Raw genomic sequence first — 8,049 nt, 5'->3', positions numbered from 1 at the left:
TAATTATAGAGTAGCTCACTATTTTCACACAAGCTAGCATCCACTGTTGAAACCTACTAGGAAATCCCAGTTCTACCATCACCTACTCCAAAAAAATCCATTTCATAGAGTCGTACATTTTTGTTAGGTCAATTTTAATCATACATATTGGAGATGAGTTCTTCCTTGTGTATGCCTTAACAAGCTCATGGGATAGAATTATGTTGTCTTCTATTTTACTCTCAGGAATGAATCATGCTTGAGCTTCACTTATAACACGAGCAATTACTCTTTGAATTCTATTTGCTACTATTTTAGATATGATCTTATATAGGACATTGCAACAAGAAATAGGTCTGAATTCCTTTGTTGTTGCTAGGTTACTTACTTTAGGGATTGCAGTGCAATTTATAGCTTTGTAGAGCCTACCAGTAATGAAAAACTCTTGGACTACTTGCACTATCTCTTGTTTAATTATAGGCCATGCCTTTTTAAAGAAGCATGAATCGTAGCCATCAACCCCAGGAGCCTTGTCCTCATGGACTTTCATATATCTCCTCCGCTGAGACTTCTGCAATTAAGCTGAGCTATTGATCATGAGTGATCTTGGGACCATTTTGCATAATCTTTTTATTGATTGCTGGCAAGGAATTAGCAGAAGAGCCCATAAGAATTTTATAAAAGTTGACAAACTCTTCTTTGATGCTAGCAGGAGTAGTTAGCTTCCATCCATCATGTGGCTTCTTTCTTTCATAATAGAAGAGAAATACTTAGTGTTAGCATCACCTAGAGTGATCCATTTTACCCTTGACTTTTGCTTCAGAATGCTCTCTTCAATTAAAGACCATTTCTCTAACTGTTGTAGTGTGTGCTTCTCTTGTTCTAGTAGGGTGTTAGTGTAGTGTTATTGCATCTTTTCTTGTGTTGTGATGAGCTCCAACCTAGCATTCTCAATTCTCTATGTTATGTCCTTATATTCTTCTATGTTAAGCCTTCTAAACAATGGTTTAAGGGCTTTGAGTTTTTTTCAGATGTCCTCCATTTTATCCTCAGCCCCTCTCCTCTTCCAATAGTTCTCCACCATTGCTTCAAAATCCTCATGAGCTGCCCACACATTTGAGAATTTAAAAGGTGATTTAATATTTTGCCTTACAGATTTTATTGAGTAACATAGGTGAGTGATTAGATATCAACGGATTGTCATACTCAATGTACACATTGCCCTAGTTCATCATCCACATATCATTGACAAATACTCTATCAATCCTGATAAGTATCATGTCAGTTCCTTATTGTTCATTCGACCAAGTATAATATTCTCCTTTCCATGGTAGCTCATTCAAAAAAAGGTTATGAATACAGTCTGAAAAGTCAGCCATTTCATTTATTGTGACTGGATTCCCATACAACCTATCCTGTGTGTATAACATGGCATTGAAATCTCCATTTATTATCCAAGGCTTGGTCATATGTACAGAAATATCATTCAAACTTGTCCATAGAACCTTCATCTGTTCCACTGTATTAAAGCCATATACTAATGTAAAATATGTTTCAAAACCATCCATCTGACCCTTAACTAGCCAGTGGATTAGTTGAGTCTCTACTCTGTCAATATCCACACAGTATACATTAGGATCCCAGGTAATCTATATTCTTCCATTCGCTACACTTTGGTAATTGCACTAAATTGCCCATCCTGGTAATATATTTTTGAAAACCCTATTGACTCTGGTTTCTTTAACTCTAGTTTACAACAAACCAGCTAGTTTTATATATTTATTCTTTAAGTATAACCTTAGCTCTTTTTTCTTATATCTCTTATTAATTCCTCTAACATTCCACACTACCCAGGTCATTATGCTATTATAGGAGGCCTACTGTCTGCTGCAGGCAAGCATTTCTGAGTCCTATTCCCTCCCGATTTCCCTATTATTGTACTCCCTCTTGCCACACTAGTAGTCAAAGCTGGGAACTCCCTAATACAACTCAGTTCAGGGCTTCTTTAAGGTATCTAGTCCTCCTTGTAAGTCTCCTTGCTCCTTACAACTGTCTGCACTTCACATCTTGGTAGAGGTTGTTGTCCTTTCTCAAGCACTTATTTATCATGCGTCTGTGCAGTTGGCTTATTTGCTTCTAATAGTTCAGTAGGTTGTTCCTTCACCTCACCAGTCTTCTTTGTTCTTCATTCCTGGATCACCTTTACCACTGGATGTGGGCCTGCTTGTGGAGTTGGCTGTGCATTGGCATTTGCTTGCAAGAGTGGCCAATTTTCAAACATACTTCACAAAATTCTGGTTTCCAGTCATGCTCTATCACTTGATCAAATTGTCTTCCATCAGTTACCCACACAGTGACACTAGAGGGAAGTGGCCGAGTAACATTGATTTCAATTAGCATACGGGCATAGAAGATGCTCTTTTGCTTGGAAGTGCATTCATCAGCATACAAAGGTTTTTCTATTGCACTTGAAATTCTGCTTAGTGATTGAGCCCCCCAGCAACTTATAGGAAGGTTTGGTAACACTACCCACAGAGGAATTTCAGCGGAATTCCTTTGTAAAGTCAAAATTCACAATTCATGGTTTCAGGATAAGAGGCTTATTATTAACTGTATAGGGACTGGAATAGAGGACTTTATGCATATCATTTATGGACTGAAATTTGATTACATAGTAGCCTTATTCATGGTAGAACATCTCTGGCTCTGTAACTTGATTCCAGCTTTGCTTTACAAATCTATGCATATAGTTATATCCCGGAGTTTCCCCAATTACATACACAATTAAAGCACATCTCCATTTCAGAATTTCCTTATCAACATCCTTTTTTTCTAGTTGCACAACAGTTTTTCCATCAATAATTTTAGGGGGAATGTAAGATAACTTTAACCCATTCTCAGAGCTACGATTATCTGCAAATAGTGAGGTCCATGCTTTTGTTGTCCCTTTCTTCTCAATTGTTGGTTCTAGATCTGGTATAGATTTTCTTGTACTCACTAGATCTTCAAATTTCCCAGTTGATTTGTATTTTTGGCCGCTTAGTGAAGGACTAATACTCAGATCCAACCTCTTAGAAGGCCTTGTATCATCACTTCACTTTCATGTTGTTTCATCCTTGCATCATCCAATGGAACAGGAGATTTTACTATTTCAGTTGTTAGTGTTTTCTCTAGTTGCATGAGAACTTCAACTGGTTTACCGATAACAGCTAAAGGTTGCAACCTAGGTTTTTCGCGAGCTCGTCCTCTCCCCCGAGCCATAACCACGGTGGGCATACGTCTGACTAACATGCGCCTTTGATTTGGTCGTTTTGAATATTTAAATAATTGGCATAATTGATTTGTGTTTACCTCAAAAATACGAGTAACAATTAAATTTGATTTATGGTTTTAAAGATATGTGATTTAGTTCAATACCAATTAATAATCAAAAAGTATGAAGTAAAATGAAAGAAATAAATGAATCAAACCAACGTTACTCAGCAGTGATGACCTCGAGCTTAGTGACCTCGAGACGAACTAAGAGAAATATAATAAGAACAATAAATGTAAAGGACATGCTGATGAATAGTAAGAGAGAAAAACAAGATAGTATATTCTTTTGCCAATGATTAGATGGTCTTCACAAATGATTGGGGTCCCCTTTATATATGAGGGGAGCCCTAAATAAGGTACATTTCCATTTATAGTAAAGAATCTTATTGGGATAGTTGTATAACCGCCTAGTACGGATTTGTACTAATTCGTACCAAATCAATTCTAGAATTTACGCCATGATCATGGGGACGTGGCGAGAATATGGTCCTTCTATAACAAACTCACAACGGCATTATCTCGAAGTTGGTCATGATTGGCTTTGATGTTCCTCGTGCACTGCATTCTGCCTTCAAGCTTGAGTCTGGCCCATCGAGCTTGAACTCGACGTTACCTAAACTCGGGTTTAAAGAAACCCCTCGAGCCTAGAAAATCGGGCATACCTGATTTCGACTATATACAGATAGTCCCTGCATTTCTTAGAATAAAATGATAAGAAACGATTTGATTCTCGATCCTTCAATGCCTCGATCACGATGTCAATCTCGTGGCGTCAGTTGCATAGTTTTCCATGGCCATTAATTGGAGGCGGCTGACGGTCGGCTATTCGGCTTCCTTAACACGCTTAAGTGGCCCTTATAAACAGACCAACTTCACCATTTTACAAACTTTACTTCTCTAATCGTTTTCAAAATCTCATTAGCTCCTTCAACCTCTCTAAGTTCATCCTTCTCTTTTGTTTGCCCTTACTTCATCATCAACCTTTTCTCATTGAATTTCTACACCACAATGGCTAAAACATCTAAAATTGTTCCCCAAAAAGAAAAAGCCTTTTCGCCATCACGGCCGTCTAGAAGTAAAACGGTGGTGCCACCTTTCATCGAGGAGTGCATTCCCCCGCCATAAGAAATAACATCCTATTTCAAGATCAATAAACCTGCGTCGACACCAGGCCAATGAGAGCCCATGTCCTGATATATTTGTTTGATAACCAAAGAAGAGCTCGAGCAAGTGAAAAGGGACTGTAACTGGGAGAACAAGGACGTAATGATCCCTTACCATGAAGAGGATATCACTGCTCACAAAGCGAGGTACTTAAGCGTGTATACCTACCCATTCACGCTGGGTCTTGCCAACCCAACTTTGGGTCCCATAGATCCAGTCATCCTTGATTTTTTCCAACAATACCAAGTGACGCTTGGCTAGATCTACCCCTCATTCTGGCGAATCGTCAATCTGATCTGATACTTCTCGAGCCAGATTGAGGGGATGCCTTTTACCCTCCACCATCTGATCAAGTTGTATAGCCCTCGCCATTATCGAGGTTTCCTGATAAAGCTGCAACACCGATCCTTGAAATCTCTCTTCTCCAACATCGATGAGGACAAAGACCGAGAATGAATGAGCATGTTTATCTGAGTCAGGACCTCTGACCTAATTCCTGTTGAGAGATGCCATTCCATGAGGAATGGAACATGAAAAGTAAGTACACGCTTATTGATAGTGACTTTTATACCTAGTTTTCTCTTCTCTTTCTCGACCTTATCTTTTTCTCAATCTAACCACTTTCTGATGGTGTAGTTGTTGCTTGGTTTCCCAGTGCGGTCCCAAACCTCGAAGGTTGGGTCCAGAAATTGGCCTCTACTTCTTCGTACGCGGAGCGTAACTGGCGTGACTTGGCCAAAGGTCGATGGGATGCAAAAACCCATGATGAGTCTTCTTGTTTGCAAACTTATATTTCTTAGTGAAATACTTATTTCATCTTTATATAGGCCTCGGAGACGCCGTTGACATACGGTCACCCCCACCAGGTGAGGAAGAGACACCAAAGCCTTCCAAGGAAAAGAAAAATAAAAAGGAGGTCACCTGCAAATTCCCCGAAGCCAAAGAAAAGCAAAAGCTCAAAAGCCTAGGACTGACACCGTGGCCCTATCCCCAAAAACGGCCCAACGTCTTCGGGGTCAGGAAAAAGAGGGAGAAGATGAAGATTGCCTACTGGTAGCTCGGGAAAGAGGAGGCTCTGATGCTTCGAAGGCCGCTAAACCGATGGTGGCAAAGACAGTTCGATCTCGAACCGAAGAAATTTCATAGGGGAGCTCGAGAAAAGTCCCCGAGTCATCAGGTGGAAAAAGCGTGCCTTATCTTGGAGGCCGATTAGTGGATGAGCTCGAAGAGCCTAACTCCGAGGCTCTTCAAGACAAGATAATATCCCAAGGGAACCACTTAGGGTAATCAACATAGACGACTTGCCGCAGGGCCCAATCTTCTCCGAAGGGCAATTCCGAGATACCCAGGCCATGGGGACTCCTGATGAGGGAACGACCCATGAAGGGAACGATATTTTTCGGGAGTGTCTTGCAGGGATCGAAGAAGGTCCCGATCCTGATGCCTTATTTATTTTTGAGGAGGCCAAAAAGCTTCTCAAACAAGTAAATTTTGTCTTCCATTACTTCGAGTTTAATCTACATCTTTCCAAGTCTGACTTCTTTTCCTCGTGAGAAGGCCGTATCGCTTCACCTACAAGCATTCGCCAAATCTCAAACTGAGCTTTCCCAATGAGAAGCCGAACTTAATAGGTTCGTGGAGGAGAGGGACAGCCATAAGATCCTATATGTCAAAAAAGAGGGGGAGATCAGCGATATCCGAGTTGAATTGACGAAGGACCGTCAAGAACAGACCGAGCTCATTGAAAAGGTAATATAGCCTTTGAGGATCTGCTATGCATTTGCTTGTTTTGATGACTAATACTTCAATTTTGCAATTCCAGCATAAGGGTGAGTTGGTGGAAAAGCTTCGGGAGGAGCTCAAGATAAAGGAGCCCGAAACCCTTAGGTGGAGACAAGGTATGGACTGTCTCGCCTCGGAGAAAGATACTCTTCGGGAGAAGCTAGCTTCAATCGAACACCAGCTTCAAAGTGTAAAGGAGGAAAGCCTAGCTTGAAGCCGCAAAATCTAAGAACTTCAAGCTAAATTTGTTGCTGAGCTTGCCAATGCTAAATCTAAGGCAGAGGCATTTGTATCTTCATATCGAGCTGATGTTGAAGCTTCTAACATCCGGGAAAAGGAGATCTACGTTGTGGCCGAAGTTAAGCTATCGTGTGCACTCGACCATGCCAGGCGACAGTCTTGGAGGGAAACCCTTGAGGAAGTGCACGCTCGTGGCTTCGACCTCTCAGCCGACATTGAAAAAGCAAAGACTTTGGAAGAAGAGGGTACCACTTTGCTTTCTAACGATGATGATTCAGCTAGTGGCTCCGAGAGTGGAGGAGACGAAGATGGAGTCCCCGGGGAGGAGGTTCTCAGAGATACAGCTGCCAAAGATGTAGCCCCGGAGTAGATTTAGGTTTATTTATTTTGTTTTCGTGTTCTTGCGTAAGGACCCCTTGTGGGTATTGTAAATATTTTTTGCAAATATCTCTCATAAATTTCAGGAACCTCTTTGCTTCATCTTCGATTTGTGTTGAATTCCGTTTCGTCTTTATTTGTGAAAAATTTGATTGTATAACTCGAATGATCAGTCTGAATATTCGCTTGGACTCGGAACATGCTAAACCCTTAGGTTTTTTATGGATCAATATAATACCTATTAAGGTTTTTGTTAATCCTCGAGATAAGCTTAAATTGATTTGATACGAGCTCGGGATGTCGGGACTCTTGAGTCTGAGTTGAGTGAGAGCAAAGTCTCGAACCCTATATATTTTGGCCCTTAGGCTCTTTTATATCGGCCTTTAAGCTCTTGTAGGTTGGCCCTTAGGCTCTTTTAGTTGGGCCAATTCGGCCTCTAAAGCAACTATAAATTTTCCCTTTTTTCGGCTAAAAGACTTTGTGAAATTTTTCTATGCCTTAGCATGTATTTTTCGTACTCGTTGGGTTTTTCGGAGGCTCGACGGATCGGAACCTTATTTGTGATTTGTTTTTGTAAACATGCTCGAATACCTCTTGAGGTTTTTTCGAAGGTTGATATTATCGAAGCCTTTAAGTTGTTCGAGGGCTGATTTTATGGAAGCCCCTTTATCATTTGTTATTGCCAAAGGTAGCCTAATTTAACCGGTTTTTTAAAGTGTTTGAAGGCCTGTAATTTATGGAAGAGATTGGATATCTCCGAGCCGCATTATTTTGTCCATAGCCTTTATATGACCGTAGTCTTTGATATTGCCATAGCCTTCGAGTATGTCTCTTGGACTTGTTTCCCTATAACTCTTTGAACTTGTTCGAAAGGTGAGTCCCCGAGTATGATGGCCTTGGACTTTATATCGAGGGGATGCCTCTTTGAGGTCTTATGAGTTCGAGTTTTTGATGATTCGAGTGTGCTGGCTGTCGATGACAGTCCCCGAGTATTCGGGTTGTATTTGCATTCTGGCCCTTGGGCCGTTTCTCGTAGGATTATACGGGTAGAGCTCGTATGGTAATAGACTTCGAGACACAAAGTGTTTCGATATAGAAAGAATGCTTCTTTGAATAATTGATACATGCGTACATGTTTTGCCATCGGGGCTCGACTATTCTACATGGACATGGTTCATCTGACCGTTTGGT

Source organism: Nicotiana tabacum, chromosome 11, assembly GCF_000715075.1.
Source record: "Nicotiana tabacum cultivar K326 chromosome 11, ASM71507v2, whole genome shotgun sequence".
Classification (NCBI taxonomy): domain Eukaryota; kingdom Viridiplantae; phylum Streptophyta; class Magnoliopsida; order Solanales; family Solanaceae; genus Nicotiana; species Nicotiana tabacum.
The sequence above is the reverse complement of the archived record's forward strand: the minus strand, read 5'-3'. Positions refer to the sequence as shown.